Raw genomic sequence first — 23146 nt, 5'->3', positions numbered from 1 at the left:
CCCAACCCTTGGCCATCTTCAGCTCATTTCCCAGAACATTAGTATTCTTACAAAACCTTCCCAAGAACTTCTAGTAACCACAGAATTACCACTTAATTCCTCTGAGCGATAAGCACTCGGCTTGGGAGGAATCCAGCTGTACAGAACTTCGAAATATGTTGGAACCTTTTCAAAAAACTGATGCATACAAAATGTAATCACCTTCTCAAACTAAATTCTCATATTATTAAATACATCGTCAAGTGAATTTAATCTTTTAGCCAAGCATTTTTTTTTAAAGGAATGGCTGAGAAGGGCAAACTACACTTAACATTCCCTCTGTTGAGCAAACACGTTCTGTAGGTTGCGTGTAGAGCTGCAGTGTAGACTATTGTAACCCACAGACTGCTGACCATGAGTCTATGGCCCATGTCCATTTATTCCAGTCATATTAGCAACCTTTGCAACCCCTACTACTCTGTACTTGTTAAGATGTATGCACCCCTTCCTTTTGTGATGCTCACCACCTGTATCACAAAAGTATATACAACTACACCTACAGACAGAATGGAGTACTAGAGATGGGTAATGTTCTTCTAGACAATTTGCATTCATAACACTTTATGGACTGGAAAGAAGTGAGGCATTTATCAAACTTTTGCCAAACTATTTAAACTTTCTTAACTGCCGGAGAAAGCCCTGTATAGGTGAAATGTGTAGCAAACAAGTAACTTGGCAATTATAATAGTTGTTGTTGGAATGCACAGCCAACTTGGAGTAGTGAGGAGCTTGTGAGGGAAATGTGTGAGTAAAGTTAGCATGGTGAGAGCAACAGGGGACCGTGAGGAGCATTTTTAATGGCTGTGAGAAGTGTCTTTATGGTGATACTGTTTCTTAAGCTGGGGAACGTGGGGGAGAGAGGGCTGGAATAAATGCACAGATAGAGCCAATATTGGTAGTACTTATATGCAACTATATAAGACATTGCTGCCTCCTCTTTTCACTGCTATGTTGGGACAAATCAGAGTTGCTTAAAATCTGCAATAACTAAAACTATACCATGCTATATATGGGATACTATGCTCTTAATTATGCCACAGTATACATTATAGTCAGCTCCACAATATCCACCACCTCACTTTATGGATTGTATAAATTAAATGAATTGATATTAGCAACCTAATAAGGACTTGGGTTTTTAACATTTCTACATGCTACAAATGGACTCTTTTTGTTATTTTAATCAGAATTAATTATTCTTTGAAGTCATTGAGGTTTTATATGACTTTATAGTGTTTTAACAAACCTTTGTAGGCTGGACAGCCACTTTTTAAATAATGATGTATTGCAGGGATCCCCAACCTTTTTTTACTTGGAAGCCATACTCTAATGTAAAATTAGTTGGGGAGCAACATAAGCGTGAAAAATGTTCATGAGGGTACCAAATAAGGGCTGTGATTGCCTATTTGGTAGCTTCTATGTAGATTGGCAGCCTACAGGAGTCTCTGTTTGGCAGTACAACTGTTTTTTATGAAACCAAGACTTGCCTCCAATCCAGGAATTCAAAAATAATCACCTGCTCTGAGGCCACTGGAAGCAACATCCAAGGGGTTGTGTAGCAACATGTTGCTCACGAAACACTGGTTGGGGATCACTGATGTATTGAATTATTGAGAGCCCAGCACATATTTTTTTTATTGTCTGTATGCTATCCACCAGTGAAATATTATTGTTGGTAACTGGTCCATACCAATGTTGGGTTCTTTTTTCACACTGTATCACTTATTTTTATTATTGCCTTCAAGGAATGCGCAGGGAGTCCCAGCAATTTATTCGTTTTAGGCAGCCTTGAGATCCCCAGTTCTGTTAGTCTTGCATGTCCATACTAAAATCACCTATTATTATCTGCTATTACCTTTACTGCATAGATAATTCTACATTGCACCATAATCCAGGATCTATAAACCACAATAAAGTTGTCGGTCAGTGTCGAGCCAGTTGTTGTCAATCAATTAAATTAATGTCCATGTCAGACAGTAAACATTTTCCACAAAGAAATGAAGGGAACAATCAGTCAGAAGCATTTATACCATTATATCATACCTGCTTGGGTGAGCTCTAAAGCTCGCCATACACAGAGAGACTTCAGTCACATTGGGGTCAGTTAAATGCTAATTAATAATGAACATTTGCCAATGAGAAGAAACAAAACAGAAAACAGTATATGTGTGATTATTGTGATGAGTAATTGTATTCGTAGTGTTATTCTGGCATTGCTGGGTGAACAGTCAGTCAAATCTTGACATCTTGCAAGTGAAATTATGTAGATCCTGATCAGCTGCCTCGGTTGCTAGACATGAGACATCTGTGGGGATAAACTTAGATCAGAATATGCATTTCTGGAACCAACAGAGGGTGAAAGTTAGGTGAGCAGAAGCCAAATAGAAAACAGTGACTGGCACGAACTAACATATAAAGCTGATGATATGAACCCAAGTGTGTGTGTGTGCATTGGTTTAGTTTGGGGAGGGAACTGAGGAAAAATATGACTATTTATTATGTACTGTGGTGATATACTGAAAACTGGAAATTAAATTGCTGTATTTGCACACTATGTCACTTTGTACATTGTTGTTTGAAATTGCACTTTCTTTTTTATTATATGTGTTGTATATTGTCGTTTTTTGGCCCAAGGAAAAAAATACAAATTCATCCCACTGTGTATGTTTTTTTTTCCTATGCAGATGAGATGACAATACAACCTGACTTGACTAGACTTGAGATTGTAAGCTTCACTTTGGCTAGTGCCTGTAATACTTTAGAATACATTGTTGCTATTTAAAAAAGAATATTGAACAGCATTTGGCTATGGTTAAAATAGCAGCCTGGAACATGGGCATGAAAGGGAATGAATGAAAATATTAAATAAAATAAGGGGAGCAATCAGCCTCAATGTATTATTGAAGTTCTCCATGCCAACACACTGACTAGCACTCCCAGTCCCAGTGTCAACATCCAATGTGAGAATTAAAATTGCAGAGCAAAGGATACACTGCTTCATAAGTTAAAAAATAACTTTTATTTCCATGATTAAAAGCCTCCACATTTGTTGTAAAACCCAATAAAAATCTAAAAATTAAAAAAAAAAAAAAAAAAGCCTCCACATAACGGAGACGCATACCATACACTTAACGTGTTTCATGGCTTCTCGCCACTTCGTCACAAGCTAATATGGTGTCCCTATACAGTCACATATTTAAATACACATTCCAGTTAACACCCATTCATTTGCCAAACAAATAAAAACAATTAGAAAAACCCACAGAAATGATAACATCCATCATACTGTGAAATCAAAACAAAAGTAGCTCTGAAACCTATTTATCAGTATACAAATCATTCAACCCCACTGGACAGTTTTATGTACTAATTACTATAACAGGACATTTAACAAATGAAAATATAGTTCAGAAAATAATAATTGTCAAAATTTAGTTCTACAATTATTCTGGTTGCTGGGGTCATAGATTTTAAATTATGTGTTGGAAAGCTTCAGAACAAAATGGTAAGAAATTCCCAAACCACAAAAGTTTTGTCTACGGGACTTTATTTATGGGCTCGTCTACACTAATTTTCCACCACATTTTTTCATCTATTTTGGTGCATAGAGTGTTATTTGGCATGGGTAATACATTTAATATAAGTGGTATAGCCTGGAAGTAGTGCTGTACAAAAGTTTAGCTCAGATTCGGTTCCAGATGAAGCAAAGTCATGCATGCAGGGCATAGCTATGACTAATTCAGGACCTGGGCTCAATCCCACAACCAGTAATCCTACTATCTGATATCACTAATGTTATATATCCGGACCGTTTCATCCAATGAGCAGTGAAAAAACATGGCGCTTGACTGGCACAGGAGAAATAAACAAATTATTTTTCAAATGGTACAGACAAAAGTGATCCTACATCTGAGATATTGGGCTGGATTAAATTTATTGGGAAAAACTTACTTTTTTATTTAGGAACACATTTCCCTCTAGACATAGATTTTTCCTCTCCAGTTAAATCTGGACCATTATCTGCTTCAAAAATGTAGACTTATTTAGGCTACCAGTTGTGAAGATCATTTGGCAACTGTGGGCATGCTTTCATCACATGTGATATTTTGTATTGCACTGACGCAATCCCACACTCACAGTACACACATCAGGATATCGGTGCAGCACAACTGTTAACTATATTTTCCCTATACAGAGAAACACAGTAAAAGCAGGGTTTTCCAATTTTGTGCTAGTTTAATGTTAGGGGAGAGAGGGAATTTACCATGGTATAATGAGAATAGGGGGCATAAATACTGTTGAAAGTAAGAGTATATATAATATGTTCAGTACTAAATGTCAATTATTGTAGCATAGAATGCAGAGGTGCCCTATTAGCTAAATGTTGTGGGAGCTGGAGCAATGCAGGTTAGAAAACCCTAAGATTTTTTGAGTGGTGTGACATCCTGCATTGAGGGTCCTCCTTTAGTGAAACTGCTCTTATTCCTACTAAGTTTTTGCGTTCCACCACAGCACCATCCTGAAAAAAAAAACGGAACCTGCCATTCATATGAAGCTCATGTCTAAATATTTAAGCACACGATAGGTTTATCCAGTATTATAAAATCGTGTTTTACCAAAACACTTCAAGAAATATGAAATGCAAAGTATGGCAGCTCTCCAACCCTCTCCCAAGATGCAGCTATATTTTCTTTAATGTAAATATTGCCTTCAAAACATTTAACATTCCTATCATCTGGGAGGTTGTGCAATGTGTTGCAAAATCATCTGTTTGTGGGAGAGAACGCTGATTCTAAATGAAACATATTTGCTTCGTCCATTAATACATTAAATGCTTGTACTGTAGTAAGCAAACAATGGGATGATAGATTGCAGAGTGCACGTCTGTACATTATACTTTGGGTAAGTCAAAGAGCACAGATGCCAAACTGTAGGAAACATTTTTCCATCTGCAACATCTGGTTCCCTTGCAGCATCCTCAGGCCGTGGTGCTGGCATCTGCAGAGAGGCCTCGGGGCTTGTCATGCAGTTACCTTGCTAAGTGCTCGCTCGCCTGCCTCTTCTCCCCATATGTCATTTGTAAAGCTCACCTATAGCTCTGTAAAACCATTGCAAAACATGAATATTCCAGTATCTTATCTGCTGCAGCATGAAAAATGATCAGTACAATATTGTTAACAACCTAACAGAAAAAAATGGATGTGAGATGTCAAATATCTCCCTACGCAAAATGTCAAGGGTAAAGCATGTAAGTGTAAGAAGAACTTATCCAGATGTTTAAGGAAAACAGACTAACATCTTCAGTATATCATGCTTCTTTTAACATATACAGCTTGGATTGGGCCTATTAAATTCCCTCGATAGTGTACTCGAAGCAACAGGGCGCTCAAACAGCAGCCCTGCCTAAAATCCTCCAGAAAAGATAAATGTGGAATGTTAACCATATGTTAGACAGTCTTGTTTAACAGTAATAACAACTAAACTATACAAAAGGTATGTAATGCATGTCAATTGGTTCTATCAGTTAACAGTTCCAGGCAGTGTGGGCTCCATTTATACATGCACATACATAAATTACAATATAGAGTGTCCAAAATCATCTTTTTGTTAATCTGCTCAAATGCAGGAGTTAAGTATATCTAGTTTTAAAAAGCCCACCGCACTTCAGTATGTTCTAGTCACCTGGCTTATAGAGTTAGTATTAGGACCACTTAGGGGCTGATTTACTAAGACACGATTTCGAATCCAAATTGGAAAAATTCCGATTGGAAACGAACATTTTGCGACTTTTTCGTATTTTTTGCGATTTTTTCAGCGTCTTTACGATTTTTGCGTAAACACGCGAGTTTTTCGGCGTCTTTACGATTTTTGCGTAAAAACGCGAGTTTTTCGACGTCTTTACGAAAGTTGCGCAAAGTCGCGATTTTTTCGTAGCGTTAACACTTGCGCGCAAAGTCGCGCCTTTTTCGTAGCGTTAAAACTTAAAAGGCGCAACGTTTCGCGCAAGTTTTAACGCTACGAAAAAATCGCGACTTTGCGCAACTTTCGTAATGGCTACGAAAAACTCGTGTTTTTACGCAAAAATCGTAAAGACGCCGAAAAAAATCGCAAAATTACCGATCATTACGAAAAAAACGCAATCGGACGCATTCGGCCCGTTCGTGGGTTAGTAAATGTGCCCCTTAGGGTGAGATTTGGGTAAATTGTCTATTGGCTTTTCTAGATACACCTGAAAAGCCCAACTTGAATGTCCCTTTGGGAGAAAACCGATATCGTGCTCTAGAACTTAGGCTAAACGGCTGGGGGTCCAATGTCCGATGGATTAAATGTAAAGGACTTGCATTTCTCCAGAATTCTCACAACAATTATAATTATCTCCACAAACGATCATGACTAGTCATGGAATCCTTAATATTAACAGCAGCCCCTTTTTTTTCCTGCTCTGTCCCTCAACACAGTTCCTACTCCTATCTACTCTACAACCAAAGTTTTATTGACAATATTCACGGATAACATCCCCATTAACTTCACATTTAAATGTACTCCCCTAAACAGACCACTGAGTTAGAGTGACCCTTTCAGAAGATGAAGTCATATTGGAATGTGGAGGACAAACAGCAGCCATTTGCTATAGTGAGTAAGGATAGTAAATACACTTACCTGTGCAAGATCTATAGGTTTTTTTTTGTATACAATTAGTTTAATGTATTCTGATATTTATCAAAAATGTATCCTTGCCTGGCAGCATTTTCAAACCTACCCCAAAGATTTTAGGCGATAGCCATTAATAAGGATCGCATGGCATTAAGATGATCTTTTTTTTATGCCAATGCACAAAGTGCATATCTGAAATAGTTAAATAGCTCTTCTGGCTTTTTGGGACCATGGTACACATGGAGTCAATGCAGTTAATTCAAGCTGAACGTATACAGGTTTCCTGTGACTCACATACTCGTACTGTAAAGTTTTATTAGGTATCTTAATCCTGGAGAAAACGAGATTCTCCACAGGCTACTTTCTCTTTTTAGCGGACTTGCATTAGAAATATTTATTGGTTTTGTTCTAAATGAGTTTTCAGGGCCACATGCACAAACAACAGCTGTGAACAATTTTTATGTCAGTCATAAAAAGTAGCACATCAGGCAAAGAACAGAATAAGGTCATACTTAAGTCTTTTATTTTTATATGTATCAAGTTAATGACCAAGCTGAATTGTTGAGTAAGCCTGAAATAGAACAAGGTGATAAAAGCAAACTTCCTTTAGAAAAAAAAACAGAAGAAATGTGATTTTTTTTTCTCTTTTAAATTGACCCCCTTTTGAGAGAAATGGCTTATTTTACCATTCACAATGTAACAAGCAATTCACATATTCATCATAATGTTATAGAAATGTTTTTATTCATATACGTTGTACCAGTTAGCTGTCCGCTAGCACAACATACAGTACAATTATTTATGACCCAAATGGCAAAAAAAGTAATAAAAGTCAAAAAGTGAAAAATACATTATTATTCTCCCTTCAGTTAATGGTTTTATTGCAGCCCCCCAATACTGTTTATACTGGCCACACAGGAATTCTTCTAAGATGGTAAGTGTGAAAGGGTGGTGGCCTCTGTAACTTCTCCTAACATCATGACCTCCTATACATTCTGTAATTAGTGCCAAGCTACCTGCTGTAATGGTTGGCCATTTTAAACTGTGTATGGCCTGCATTTATCTCCTCTTAATGGAAGGGATAGTGATAAAAAATAATAGCCTTATTTTACTGGTGTGTTTGAAACAAAATCTGAAAAGTTATTCATATGTATAATTGTCTACCTGATTCATTTATTTGCTAGGTAAACAAGGTTGGACTGGGCCGGCAGGGCACTAGGGAAAAAACCTAGTGGGCTCTGCCAACCCAGGCCCAATCTCTGCCAGCGATCCCCACTGATCTCCTTCCCCTGATTGCACCAAAGGTGCCCCCGGTGAGCCCTGCAGACCACAGTCTGACTCTGTAGGTAAGGTCAGTAAAAGATCAAGTCATGAGACTAATGGCAATTAAAGGAGAAGGAAAGGCATTTTGGCATTTTGTTGCCAATTGATTAGTCACAATAGTGCAAGCTAGAACGCTATCATTGTTCTATAAAAAGCTTTAGCATACCTGTGTAAACAGCCCTAGAAGATACCTCTCTTTGTTTAATATAGCAGATACCATTTTAGCTTGGTCTCAGTAGCTTCTGTGCTGCAGCTGTGGCTGGTAGCTCAGATTACACAGCACAGTTGAGAGGGGGAGAGAGGAGAGAAGAGCAAACTGAGCAGACTCATGCCATGCCCTGAGGGACTTTTCTGAGAGAAGGAAGAAACAGAAGAACATGTATACACAAAGAAGAACAGAAATCCTGTGTTTTTTTTTTAATAAGGGCTCAGTGCAGCTTTTTCTGCTTTATTTACATAGACTATTCTAAGTTAGTTTTTACCTTTCCATCCATTTTAAATACATCTATAAATGAAAATTATAACAATCAATAATTAATATCCTAATTATTAACCTATTACATGAATCTTATCAAATTAGCATATATAATATATTCCCTTCATTGGCTGATGACCAAACTGTATGTACAGTATGCCTTTCATTTGAGTGTGAGAACAGTGGCCCTTACGAGTCAGTGGGAGGGGCCCAGAAGCATCTCATTTGGAATAATCCAATGTATAAACACAAAATTAAATCTGTACGCTCTCCAAAAAGAATCTTGATAAAGATCCATGGGTGCTAAGCTTATTTGTACCTTCCATTTTTCACAAAGATACAATATAAAGGAAAAATCATGTAAAAAATGGATACCCTAAAAGTATTTTTAGGCAACATGAAAAACATCTTATACTTATATACGATCTGCAATCGTGCCTGTTGATTTGATCGCAATCTTTTATTCCAGCTACTCAAGCTGATAGAAATTATTAAGGTTAGATTAATACATCACTAGAAAACCTGTGGGTACTTATGGTTCACAATGTCCTTTGTCCCATCAGCACCAGTCTATTTTTTTTACAAAGCCATTAGAAATTTCTCATTTCTACAGATGGTTTGGAAATTCTATTTGCACAATGCTATAGCAATTGTCAGTCATTTGTATAAGTATCTTGCTACAGAGTATATATGTCAGCAAGCTGTGCTTGATGTAAGTGTATTTTTTTCCTGTGTCACCTTCCTGTGACCTTGGAGAAGTCATATGTGGCTGTGCCGCAGGCATGCTTTTTTATATTATCCTTTTTTTTCTATAATATATACTATTAGTAACCTATGCCTGAATGAAAAGCACTGCGTGTATTGCACATGGGAAAATCGTATGCTTAGATATTGCTGTCTCCATTAACAAATTGCATTGGCAGAGTAAGAATGCTTTTTATTATTCAGACACCTACTGATTAGTTTCTTACTAAGCCAGAAGACATAGTCTCCATAGGGATATACATGTAAAAAAAAGTAATTTGTAAGGCATATCTAATTTTAATTCAAGCATTAAGAAGTCTTTGTATGGAATCTGCACTCTAAATTGAAGTGGAATATTCATTTCATCGGTTAACTAGCTCTACATTAATGTAATTGGGTGGTTTGAGGCAAGATGATCTCTAGGAATCAAACCTATTTCCAGGTCATGTAGAAGCATTGTAAAATTGTTACCCTAACAACATATTTTTTATTGCCCCTCCACCAAAATCCCTTTGGGGTTTACTTCTCTCCTGTTAACATCCATAATGTTATAATTGCTAGGAGAGGCACAAAATATTGATTTGTGAAAGCCAAGACCTTCATATCATTACTTATCATTACTTATCATGATGATAGTCTGCTCTCATTTTCTCAAACGATCTTTCATAGTTATAAGAATGCTAAGATTTTTCTATAAGAAAACAGAATGATCCTTGGAGTTGTCATTGGACATATTCACCTCAAAACATGGACACAGTTGCAAAATGGGGTTGTTTTAGTTTAATCATAGGATAAAAAATGGAACTCTTTCACTGAAACAGGTCATGATCATAATACTGAAAATAGATCAGGGTTCTCGTCCATTTTCCATTTTGCCATGAGCAATTTAGCATAATGGGTGCCAACCGACTCTCTATAAATGTGCACATAGTTTGTGGGTATATACTGTATGACTGCCAAATGAAACATATTTCTGAATCAGTATGAAATATGTAATAGCACTGGAGGATATGTAGTTTTGGTACAAAAATGATGTGCAGGCTACAAGCTGTTTCAGATATGGAATACTATTGAGTAAGTGACTCCACATCTCTTGTTCTTTGACTTACTGGTAGGCTAATGGCACCAAGTAGTTAAGAGGAGTGTAAGGATCAGTTTAGAGTATTAGATAGTATAGATAGAAGTTCCTATTATGTTCTGTTGTGCCAATGTCTCTTCTATTAGTTAATGTGAAGTATTAGTTGGCCAGGTATTCAGTCCTGGCAGACCTGCTGTGATCTGATAGGATCTCAGGATGATATGTAGAATTTGCTTCTAAGGGGACATTAAGGGTGAAATTAGCCAAACTGCCCACCATATTGTGGTGTGTTTGATCACATTTAGATAGACACTATCAACAAAGCATGACAAAAAAATCGCCCACAATTTACCATATGAAACAGATCTGAAATTTGGCAGGTATCACTGTGAGGTATCACTGCACAAGCTGTATTCTGTTTTGTTTGGATTTTGTCTCATGGATTTTCTCAAACAAGTGGAAACCTTCCAATTCTCAGAAGAAAACAGTAATAAATCAATAAAGGCATGGGGTCCGTTACCCAGAAACCTGTTATCCAGAAAGTTCAGAATTACAGGAAAGACCCCATTTTAATTAAATAATTCAGTTTTTTAATCGCGATGTCCTTTTTTTTCTGTAATAATAAAACAGTAGCTTGTACTTGATCCTAACTAAGATATAATTAATCCATATTGGAGGAAAACTATTCTATCGTATTTAATATTTAAATATTTAAATGATATTTTAGTAGACTTAATACTAAGAGATCCAAATTATGGGAAGATCCCTTACCTGGAAAAGCACAGTTCCTGAGTTCTGAATAAGGGGTCTCATACCTGTATATCATTTAAAAAAAATACTTATATCTCCATAAAATATTGCACAAAAATGTTTTCAAATGTTTCTCAAATTTTAAATTCAAATTATATTGAAACCCACATTACCTCGGGCCTAAAAACCTAAAAAGACAAGGTTTTTAATCTGTTGCATTGTTCTGGCAATGCACAGATTAGGGTTTTCTGCAGTTGCTGTATTAGTCGGGTATAACTGGGGATTGAGGTATTCAAAATATTGAAGATGGCGTATTAGTAAATCCCAAGGGGTCTATTTATAAAACCTATATGTAAAACTTTTTATGGAAAAAAAAAAATCAGGGGGCAACACAATTCTGGTATAAAAAGCTTTGTAAAAAAAAAAAAAAAAAAAAAGGGGGGCACCAAAATTAGCGTTTGTAAATGATTTATCTCCAGCTTTTCCAATTGCATATAATCAGTACACAGGTACATGGTTATGTCTGCCATTCAGAGGGTGATGCATCACGTATCTGATCTCCATTTTTCTTTATTTTGCGCCAGACCACTGGATACCTCCAGGTCCCCAAGTGAACATTTTTTCTTGGCCATTGCTTGCACAAGAGATAAAATATTTGATACCTCATTAGGTTTAATTTCCTTGGGGAAGAGTAAGGTCTCCAGAACACTTAACATTTTAGCCTTTTAGAAGTTCTCTGTTTTTGAGACCTTGAAATATAAAAACACTGCACTGACACAACTTGAAAAAAAAAGACTCAAAAGAAACCACTTTTCTATTCTGTAACCTTATTTCACATTGAGTGCAGTCAAAGGCATCTTATTTTTGAGGTTAGTGTATTATTAAATATGATGTCCTACAGTTTGGGTGATCAATTTCAGCCATTTCTGAAGGGGAATTGTTGTCTCTAAGAATCACTTGGGGATATACTGTACACAGCAACTCCCTTCCAGTCATTAATGCAGAAAGAGTAGTAATAGCCCTTACTATCCAAACTACCTTTCCTGGTAAACTAGGTTTTGTTCATGTTTTAGTGCCTCTATAAATAAACCAGTTTATATTCATTATTTTTAGCAAAATGTGATTGTTAGCAGGGAAAGGAGCTCACTATGGAATATTTCTGAATGTTCCCATCATCTCACAACTTGCTAAGAGATAGTTACAAATATTCCTTGTGCTCATTTGCATGCGATGGGGTGGAATTATTCTTCCCCAGCGTGAAATGTGGCTTTCAAACAAATTACAAGTTTAGTTTCATAAATATCTCTATCTTCTCTGCAGGAAAACACAATAAAAGTTCTTAAAACGAAAGTGCCACTGGATTTGTTTCCCATATTGTTCTTCTTTTCCGCTGCAGAGATTTGAATAAATCATTGTTTAATGTTTCCTTTCTGGAGTGATACTTTGGAAGGCATAAGAACCTGGAGGTGTGATCACAGATTACATGTCTACCATTGTATAATGAAAATGAAGTTATTTGAAATACCTCAGGCCCTCACAGAATTTAAATTCTGCTGTTATCCTTTACCCTTTGTAGATCTCAATGTGGGGAAAACATAGTCTTGCTGTTATTCTATTGGTTTGTATAATTGTATAGTGTATTTTTTGCATACAATTCATTAGCTAAAATGCTATTTTGCAGAACAGTGAGGTACTGTTTGTTCTTAAATGATTGGATATGCATTGCAATTTCCATCTATATTTTGATTGCTGTATTTTTTCCACTAATAGTAATATTTAAGTCAAAATGGAAGGTTGTCCACAGCCTCTCTTGAGAAAAGTCATAACGAACAAATACAAGGGCAGAATTAGGTCAGTGTTAAATTCCTGTACTGAATCTTAGGGCTTCCTAGATTTGAATACTGATGATGACTCCTTTATCAGCTTTGTTTTATTTGCCATGCCCCCCTGTTGATCAGGCATTGAAAATAAAGGTACAGTAGATGTATATGCAGCCCTATGATCATTTTTACTGATTTGATCCTTGATCCCCAACCTTAGAATCTTGATGCATCAATATACACCTCAGGGACCAATTTACTGTCAATTTACAATAATCCTGTCCAGAGAGAAAGTCTAATCTTTCACTGCTTCTTTTTGTCATATGCATAAGTTATCTTCATGTAATTAAGATAGGAAGGAAATGTAAGGAATAAACATTGACAATGTTCTTTTTTGTTTCCTTGAGCACCTGAACACCTCTTTCATGTCCTACTTACTGTAGTCTACCTTTATATGTACTTTTGCCAGCTGGAAACAGTGTCTTCCACAGATGTCTCACTGTTGTCCTTCTCCCTTGAAGGATTTCCTCTGCTCAGAGGCAGCTACATCAGCTTGTCCCCCATATTCATGGGTTTCTGATCTCTCACTTTTTCCGTGAGCTTTGGTGCCAAGGATGGTGCCCTATTTTCCCCCTCCCTATCAACAACACCTTGGCTGGCATTTCTGATACAGGTCTCTCCTTGGTAGCCATGGTACCCTTGATGCCACAATTGTGTAGTGAGTGCAGCACACATTACATCCGAGTCTCTCTCACAAACTTTAGTTTGAGGGAAAGGATTTTCACACCCACAATTGTGGGTTTGTTATCAATATGATATATGAATATATGATATATGAATGTGATTTTTGAACTTGATCTCTCAGCAGATCGCAACAGATTTTACATTCAGATAGTTACATAGTTAAATTGGGTTGAAAAAAGATCAAAGTCCTTCAAGTTCAACCCTTTTAAGTGAACCCAGCACCCACAAAAACCTATACTGATATATCTATACACTCGCATACTGTGTATAAACTATATTTACCAACATCAATACTAAATGTAGATTTAGTATCACAATAGCCCTGGATCCTATGCTTTTCAAGAACTCATCCAGGCCCCTCTTATAGGCATTAACAGAATCTGCCATCACAACATCACTAGGAAGGGCATTCCCCAACCTCACTGCCCTCACCATGAAAAACCACCTACGCTGCTTCAAAAGAAAGTCCTGTTAGACAGTAGGTAATTTCTGTAATGTCACAGGCAAGGTAGTAGTCACACGCAGGTGTCCAGTCTCAGTGTTTAAAACCCTCATAATAGGGAATTCTCTCTATCTTCTTGAGTCTCTCCACTGGCACCTGGAGCCTAAGCATTTTCTCTTTCACTTGAACTTGAACAGGAGTTAGTTCTATCAAAAGCTAGTCCTTGTTAATGGATTCTCTCCTATACAAGTTTAATAAAGCATTTTTTCTTACTTTTGGGCTTTTCTGGTTTTTACTGATGCACGATTTGCATCAAGCTCCAAGCATATTCCCCCAGCAATTGGAGTCCAAAGAAGCATAACACAGGTGTCAATTTACATATTAGGGAAACATCTGAGCCAACAGATATTTTCCACTTCTTCCAGGGCCTTACTTGTCTGAGGAATACCACCACCTCCCATACTTCACAGACCCACCTAAATGTGGATTTTCCATACTAAGGGGCTGATTTACTAACCCACGAATCCGACCCGAAATGGAAAAGTTCCGACTTGAAAACGAATATTTTGCGACTTTTTCGTATGTTTTGCGATTTTTTCGGATTCTTTACGAATTTTTCGTTACCAATACGATTTTTGCGTAAAAACGCGAGTTTTTCGTATCCATTACGAAAGTTGCGTAAAAAGTTGCGCATTTTTCGTAGCGTTAAAACTTACGCGAAAAGTTGCGCATTTTTCGTAGCGTTAAAACTTAAAAGGTGCAAAGTTTCGCGTAAGTTTTAACGCTACGAAAAATGCGCAACTTTTCGCGTAAGTTTTAACGCTACGAAAAATGCGCAACTTTTTACGCAACTTTCGTAATGGATACGAAAAACTCGCGTTTTTACGCAAAAATCGTATTGGTAACGAAAAATTCGTAAAGAATCCGAAAAAAATACGAAAAAATCGCAAAATACCGATCATTACGAAAAAAACGCAATCGGACTCATTTCGACCCGTTCGTGGGTAAGTAAATCAGCCCCCAAGGGAAGGGAAACTTCCTGCTCCCCTATTCTGATAAACCATAACAATTCAGAGAAAAACACATCTTACCCCCAGCTGGAAAAGCAGCAGCTCATTGCTTAAATTATTTCAAACCAGGGATATGTTTTTTAGCATAAATGCCCATTTCATAAGAAAAATCTGTTCTGAGGTTTTCATCCTCAGCTCAGATGTGAGATCTGTTGATATGTTTACTGTTTGAATCAATGTCAGCTTTGCACTATTGAATTACGGAGGGAGGATGACAATATGCAGACTAGATTATTGAAAAGTGTGTGTTGCAGGAAGTGTATAGCTATAATATACATGCTAATTAGTGCACAATCTTCCTTTTTCTCTTTATTTTCTTTTCTGCCATGCAAAGAATTCTCAGAAGATAATGACTAGTGATGCACGATTTTTTTTTGTTGCCCGTGGCGAATTTTTCTGCTGCGAATTTTCACAAAACTTTCTTGAAACAATTCTGCAATGGCGAAATGTGGAAATTCGCGAATTTCCAGCTATGGGCCTGCCGAAAAAATTCCCTAATAATGACTAATAGTTTGCTAATAATCACTAATAATGACAGTAAAAGGGCGCAATGTACAAAAAAAAAGCTTTCCAAAAGCTTTGCAAGTTTTAGTTTGAATACAAGATGGAACTGCTTCTGTGCTAAACAGGGGTGAAATAACATTTCATTCATTAATAAGGGAATAGCCCCGATTTATTTTGTCAGAAAAGCCATGCATTCGTTTCAGAGTCAGTAATAAGTGCATATAATGTCCCTACATCGTTCAATAAATGTTTGGTTTGGATCTCTGCCATCGAAGCACCCCATGTTTTTGCAGTTAGGTTGATCTAGTAAAGACTCACAGCTCTCAGTGCAGCTGGGGTGTCTCACTAAGTATAATTCTGCTGTGTATCAAATGGATGAGGCCTATTCTCCATGATAAACACTGAAGGCATTTGGAATACCCATAACATAAAATAGGAATTTTAGTAGTAAAGTAAACATTGGAACATTATGTAGAAATACAAAAAAGGAAGTGCACAAAGTTAGCTCTACATACTATTTAGCTGTTAAAGTAAGGTAAATAAATTATACATGAAAGCCCTCTAAACATAGGCTTAGAAGGTTACTTCTTGTTGTTATCATTTATAATTAACATGTCAATGTTCCCCGATGCAGGAGTTAAATCACTAAGGGGTGTAAAACCCAATGAGTACTTGAGGCTGGGGTCTTACTGCTTAATGCTTTCTGTGCTTCACAGATTTAAAGAAAAGAAGTAAAGGCACACCCCAGTGATTGTACTTATCCTTCTTCTATAAAAGCACAGGCAGGGCTCCTTTGCCCCCTGTGCCACACACGATCTCTAACAAACATGCAAACAAGGGGACAAGTAGGGGGTGGGAAAGAGAATGTATACTACCCGCCTATTTGTAGTGCAATGAAAAATGTTATGTTTTCTGGTGTAATATGAAATACATAAAGTAGGCTTGTCATGTTTAGGCCCAGATTTTTAAAAAAAAATGGTATTCCACTAAAATACAGTAGCCTACGGGCTTTATTTTATAAAACAAATGTCCTGGGCTAGGTGTTTTTATACCCAACAAAATGGCACAAAGACACTGTACTGGGAGTTTTCTTTGCTTCTTTTGCTTCTTTGTTCTAATAGTATCCCTACAAATACAGGTAGAATTAGCCTCTTTAGGTGGTGGTGATCAGTGAAGGGCTATAGAAGAAAAGCTCTAGCGCAGGATTTAACTATGTAATCCCATCTAGGACATTACAGAAGAATCTAATCAAGGAACATGGATGTGCCAAGACAAGTCATTTTGGCACTGAAGGCAGGGCTGCTCATGCCATGAGGCAAGATGAGAACCTTGCCCCAGGTGGCAGTGAGTGGCCAGTTACTAGGGGCGCAAAAGCCACCACTGGTAATTAGAAAAGAGACAAATTTTTATTTTTTAAAATGAAAATTCATCTCTGCTCGGGATGCGGCCCCCTCTGGACCCATTCTGATACAAAAGTTCTAAGCGAGGAGCAGGAAAGAGGGGGGAAGCATCAGGTATAGGGTGAGTAGGGGGCAGGTGGGGTACATCTATGTGCCTCCTCCCACCCACCCTTCACTAATACAGTGCTAAATAATGCAGTCAGCACAGTTTTAGTAAAATGAATCATACTGTAGGTCTCTCTGCTGTGAAACAGAGTGCAGAGGCATGTGGCTATTTACACAATGTCCCATGTAGTTGGAAAAGTCACAAAAAAGGCAAATTGTGACTTTGCAGCACTGGACGGATCATCATACTGTACATAAGCACTCTAAAGTCTACAGCTCTTTGGGAACCTCTAACACCAGCTAAACAAAGCTAAGTCTTGTAACTTTTATTCACTGTGTACATTTTGAATTCTGTATTCTTTACGACTGTTTGTCACTAGACATTTTGTTTAGCAAAGTAGCATGTGTGTTATAAGTGTGTGGATGTCATTTCCTAACTAAACAGTGTTCTTAGCACTACACTATCCCTCATAAATACAGTACTGTATTCATGGGAGAAGTGCTGGTCCTTGTGCTCTTCACCTGCAGGCACTGTGACTGTGGGGTAGGGTGAAACATGGCAGTTTGCACCCCTTATTTGTGCTTTGCACCCTATATTTTTTTTTCTTTTAACAAGCATGCAAGAAGCAGCAGACTTATAAGACTTTTTCATATTTAACCTAAAAGCTTGGACCACAGTTTAACAGAGAGAATCTCCAAGGGTCGTTGCCTGCATTTTAACACATTTTATTACAAATGGCATCAGTACATGCTCCTTTTTCAGGGTGTGAGATGGGCAATCAGTAAATCTGGTCCGAAGGAACAACATCGCACCTCTACAATATTCATTTACACCACTGAATTCACATATTAATGTGTGGAATGCTTGTCATCCCAGTGTTGTAAATCAGAATTTATATCTACAATAACATTGCTAACATGCTGTTAGGCTGAAATGTATATATTTTGCACACCTTTTGATGAAACTGTGATACCTGCAAGATCCAGACAGAAGATGTTGCAGCAGAAATAAGGTAAATGACACCGAGCACTTAATGTCAGAGCACACGCACGAGCACAGCAGAGAAATAAGTGTTTTAGCAGATGTCACTGGGGATGTATTTTTCTCATTATTTATGACATTTATGAAAAACAGCTTCTATTTTGTCTTCCTTCTAATTAGGATAGCTAAGGAATTGACGCCTTGCTCTGTGCATAACTATTGATTAAATACCTTCTATCTGCACCCGTTCCATTGAGTGTGTGATAAATGAGTTGGCTTACAATTATTAACCCTTTGCAACAGCAGAGAGCTCGCTGAAGGTCTGAGGCTCTTAGTAATACTGATAGCTGGTTATGACCCGTATAACGGTTCAGGTTCTGAGCTTATGAACAATCCTTACTGTGCGCTAGCTGAAAAAAACGCATGACTGGATTTGACAGATTTATTCTTTTACCTTGGGGGAAATGTTTCTGCGTCAGACAGGATATTAAAGAAAGTAACCAGCAAATGACTTCACAAAAATATGTGTTTTGTTTCATGCTATCTGCATGCCCTGAAGGGAACAACCTAATGTATACAGACACCAGTATGTAGTTACAGCATGAAGTGTGGCTCACGGAAAGCCTGACAAGTGTCTGTTCTTGCAAAATCACAGTTACAGATATGCTGGGCTTTTTACAGAGCTGTAAAATAAGTAGCTTGCTGGTTCTTTGAGAAATAAATTATTTTCCAAAGGCTTAGTACAGCACTTTTCACTGGTTTTGCAGGGCTGCCTTTAGTAGTGGTGGTGAAGCCCATGAAAAAATAATACTTTCTGAAAGTCCATTATATATAAAGTAGTTCTATTTGACCTAGAGTCCTTTATCTGTTGCTAAAATACAACTTCCACTACCTGCTGACGTCTGTCATTGATGATGGGGTGATGGGGAGTTGTAATTAAGTGTAGCAGGTAGAAGTGGAGGGGGCCTAATGGTGTCCCTTCCGCTGATATTGAACCCTCTCTCTCTCAGAGGTGCCCTGGGAGGCAAGGTTTAAGAAGCTGAATTGTGATTCTCAACATACAGGTACTTTGCTGTTGAAAATGATTAGGTTTCATTGAATTTTAACCTAAGAATTTATGTATTAACAGAAGTAAGGTACAAATGGAGCAAAGGTGCTTCCCTGAGTACAAATGGTGGGGCAATATAGAATGAGACATATGGTTAAGCAAACACAGTGGAACATGCACCATTAGCATACAGAAATAGAGCAATATCACCTGGCAGTGCTACCGCCATACTATATCTCCTTGGTGGAGCAGATTCTGATGTTCCTAAGGTGACTTATAGCTTAACTGTGCTAAGGCAGATATTGCTATCTATTGCCTTTACTATGTTCATTGGGTCCTTGTTTTCTGACTTGTCTAAGGTTGCTGTTAGTCTCCTTAGAGTTCAATCTTGACACTGGGGACTTATGCCCTAGGCTCCCAGAGCATCCACCCTGCTGCTAGATGGAGACCAAAGCAATAGATGCAAGTGCTCTCTCCTAATAAATAAACTACGGACAGGAAATAGTTATTAGATCCCTGGGCCAGTTGGGCAAATGCCTTTCCCAGTGGCATAAGTGACAGGAATTTCTTGGCCAGTGGGAGAATAAACCATTTGTATGTCCTACATAAGGAACACCTGAAGGTTTGCAAGTTGGACAGTAATAATACAAAATGAAAGTCTTGTTTTTATTATCACTGCATTGCTCTAGTATTCCTGCTATCCTCCACTCTCCCACCCTCACTCTGCTGCCTTGCATGGCCCTGCTATATGAAAGGGGCTAGGTATGTGGACCTAATTTGACCCCTAAAGACAATTCTGTGTATTCGTACTCTGTAAGCTGTTATATGTACACTGTACAAAATGATAAACATGAAAAAAATTTAAACACAAACTGAATTCTTTCCAGATCCACAGTGCATAAAATATAGTTGTACCATGCAATATCAAGGCACTGTTTGTGTGTGTGATGAATTCAGTACCATTCCCATCCTATCTCCAATTACATTTTTCCACATATCTGGCCTGTGTTCTATTTTCCCTCATTGTTAAAGCCTGGCTTTAAAAATCCTCCCTAAAATCTGGCATTCCACAACTGTTCTTCATCTATCTGTCACCTAATTAGTCATGTGGGGATCACACTTTTTTTATTGCACAACCAAGTGAATCCCTCTCTCTCTCTAATATCAGGGATTAGGGACTGTGCACTACAGATAAATCCTGCAAAAGGGAAAGCACAAATATAATTTGATTTTTACAAAAGATGTGTGTGAGCTCTTGTGGGTTAAGATATCCATATGACAATATAGGGTTGATTCGCTAAAGGTCGATAAAACGTGCGTTATTTATAGCGTGCGTTAAAAATTTATTGCGTCTAATTTTTCACGTCTTAACGCATGATTCACTAAAAGCATACTTGCATTAATTTACGTGCGATGCTGCTTGCGTTATTTTAGTCGCGAAGACTATTTTCGTGCTGTATTTGACGGAACAAGCGCTAATCAACGCACCGTGTACAAATATTTGCCGCGTGCATGTTAGCCATACACAACATTACTTTCGGAAAATTACTGTACTGAAAATGACCATTTCCCTGCAAACTGGAGGCTGCATCACTCTAGGGCCAACACAGACTTGAATAAATCACACTGCAAAGTCCATATTGTGTTGCCAAAAGCTCATTAACTGTACTTTTCTATAATTCAGTGTGCAAAGTGTAATTTCAGATGTAATTTCTTATGTTTTTTTACACAGAATGCAGAGTTTATTCCCATAATTCCAATGTAATTGTGGCTACAATGGGGGAGCACTTGGCACGGTTGTGCCAAGTCAAAAATGAACCATTATAATTCCCACCAATTCAAGTTAGCCAGTATCAGACTGTTCTGCCGAGAAGCTGGGAAAAATCCCGCTGGGCCTCTGGCCTCCATCCCACCAATACCACCTGCTAGTCCCATACACTGCCTGCTGAAGTGCCCATGAAAGTTTGGAAGTTTGAGGTCAGCAGTAGTGGTGGGGGGGAGTTTACACAGCGTGCCAGGAAATGTAGCATTAATGGGGGTTTGGCCATGTGCAGGATTTGTGGCAGTTGGCAGGGGTATGATGTTAGAGGTTGGGTTCCCAGTGGGCCTAAACTAGCTCAGTCCAACACTGAGCTGTCTCATCTTAAATGGTAAAGAAGCAGCAGAAAAGACTGGGACCAACTAGAAATCATTTGTGCTGCAAATCAATCTTATCTGAATTAATTACATATCATAATTAAATGTTATTTGCTTTTTTTAACATGTTTTCTGGTTTGCCTTTATATAGGGCGTGCAGAGGCTCCATGCGGATGCTTGCTCGCTTGGCTATTATATACATATATGATGCAATACATTTCAATATAATAGCTCTGTGACATTCTTGTTCCTCTCAAACAGCAGTACAGTGTTCTCCGTGTTATGACTGAGCAGAGCCAAACACATTGCATTCTTGCAATTTCTCACAAATCACAATTTCATTTGTTTAGATCTAATCTAAACATTTTCTTGGAATCGGCTCAGATGTATAAGGGGTGAAGAGTGGGTCATTGAGAAAACTTTGCAGGCAGCCGGCCCAGTATGAAACTAAATAAAAATGATATTCAGAGCTTTTGTTTCGCTGCAGCTCAGTGCCCAAAACATGACTTTCTGTTTATTGGATTGCAAGTCTTTTGTGGCAATGGCAGAAACAATACAGCCCAATAAAAGGGGAACTTTAAAACTCTAAATATAATGATGAGCGAAATATAATATTTCCTTTATTACCTATTAAAAAACTGCAAATTAATTAAAAAAAAAATAAAAAATAAAACAGGGTATATAACAGAACTATCAGTAAAAGCTTCTCCCAAGAAGAAAATGCAGTCAGGCATGGAGAGCTTATATATAATATAAGGAGGGGTACATTTTTAGGACCACCTCATGTCATTTGGAGGCCTAGCGATTTTATAATCAACATATGTGAAAAAAATCCCCTGGCCTAAAAATATCTGCACTTAAAGATACTTGGATTCATGAAATACTGGCAAAATATGCATTGATCATTCTCTACTTTTTCCATGCAGCAATATTGGACAGACCAGTAGCCCTTCTATTCTAATTAAAGAGGACATAAATCATACAAAAGCATGGTCTCTGTGGATGCAACCCACTGTCACCTCAACTTCCACTCAATTCATCAAAATGAATAATAAATTGCAGCCGTTTTTAAAAAATTGGGTATGAGCTGCAGTGTCCACAGTGCAGTGAGCACTCACAATAAAGCTGGAGTGATAGGGGATGTTACTAATTCTGTATTATGGGTTTAAAAGAAATGTTGATTTGTGTACATAAATCACATCTTACTCCAGGTCTAGTAACCCATAGCAACCAATAAGCATGTAACATTTATCAGTATTTGAGACTTTTATTGCCTTCGTTTTTAAAGGTGGCCATAATGTCTGTGTCGGAAGCTTATTGGCCTGTTGATGGCGCTCTCATATGGGTTGATATACGGCTGAAAATCAGCCAGAAGCCGATTGGGCAGGTTTAAAAATCCCATAGGGGCAAGAGCTGATCAGCATGTTGATATTGTCCTCATCCCGATGTGATCCAGTTGTTTTGGCCCTCAGGCCAATACAATATCACCCACCTTAAGGTCCTCTCTCGGGTCTTCATATGTAAGGCCACTTTAAGAATTATTTTCTATATATGTAAGGGGGAGGAAACTTCAGGACGCTATCACATACCTCCACAATAGATAAATTTGAAAAAGATGCGGCACATGGATTATTTGCAAAAAGAGTGTATTAAAATAATTATTATAATTAAAAATTCTTTTAATACACTTTTTTTGCAAATAATCTGTATGCCGCATCTTTTTCAAATTTATATATATTTATATATAAATCATTAGTACCAAATCATTTTCTCATTGGTTACTATAGCATTCTTCCCAGCACTAGCATCTAGTATTTGTATTGTATTGTATT

At 37.7% G+C, this 23146-nt stretch overlaps 1 long non-coding RNA gene across 1 annotated transcript; it reads right to left on the bottom strand.

Moving 5' to 3' along the window:
- Positions 1-3184: 3184 nt before the first annotated feature.
- On the bottom strand, positions 3185-11123 carry LOC105948276. The gene is made up of 3 exons (XR_004219825.1): positions 11085-11123; positions 10666-10786; positions 3185-5137 (listed from the first exon to the last, which is right to left on the bottom strand). It is a non-coding gene; the product is annotated as an uncharacterized LOC105948276 (long non-coding RNA).
- Between the last annotated feature and the right edge of the window lie 12023 nt (positions 11124-23146).

This window comes from Xenopus tropicalis, chromosome 8 (assembly GCF_000004195.4).
Source record: "Xenopus tropicalis strain Nigerian chromosome 8, UCB_Xtro_10.0, whole genome shotgun sequence".
NCBI lineage: Eukaryota > Metazoa > Chordata > Amphibia > Anura > Pipidae > Xenopus > Xenopus tropicalis.
The sequence above is the reverse complement of the archived record's forward strand: the minus strand, read 5'-3'. Positions and strand labels throughout refer to the sequence as shown.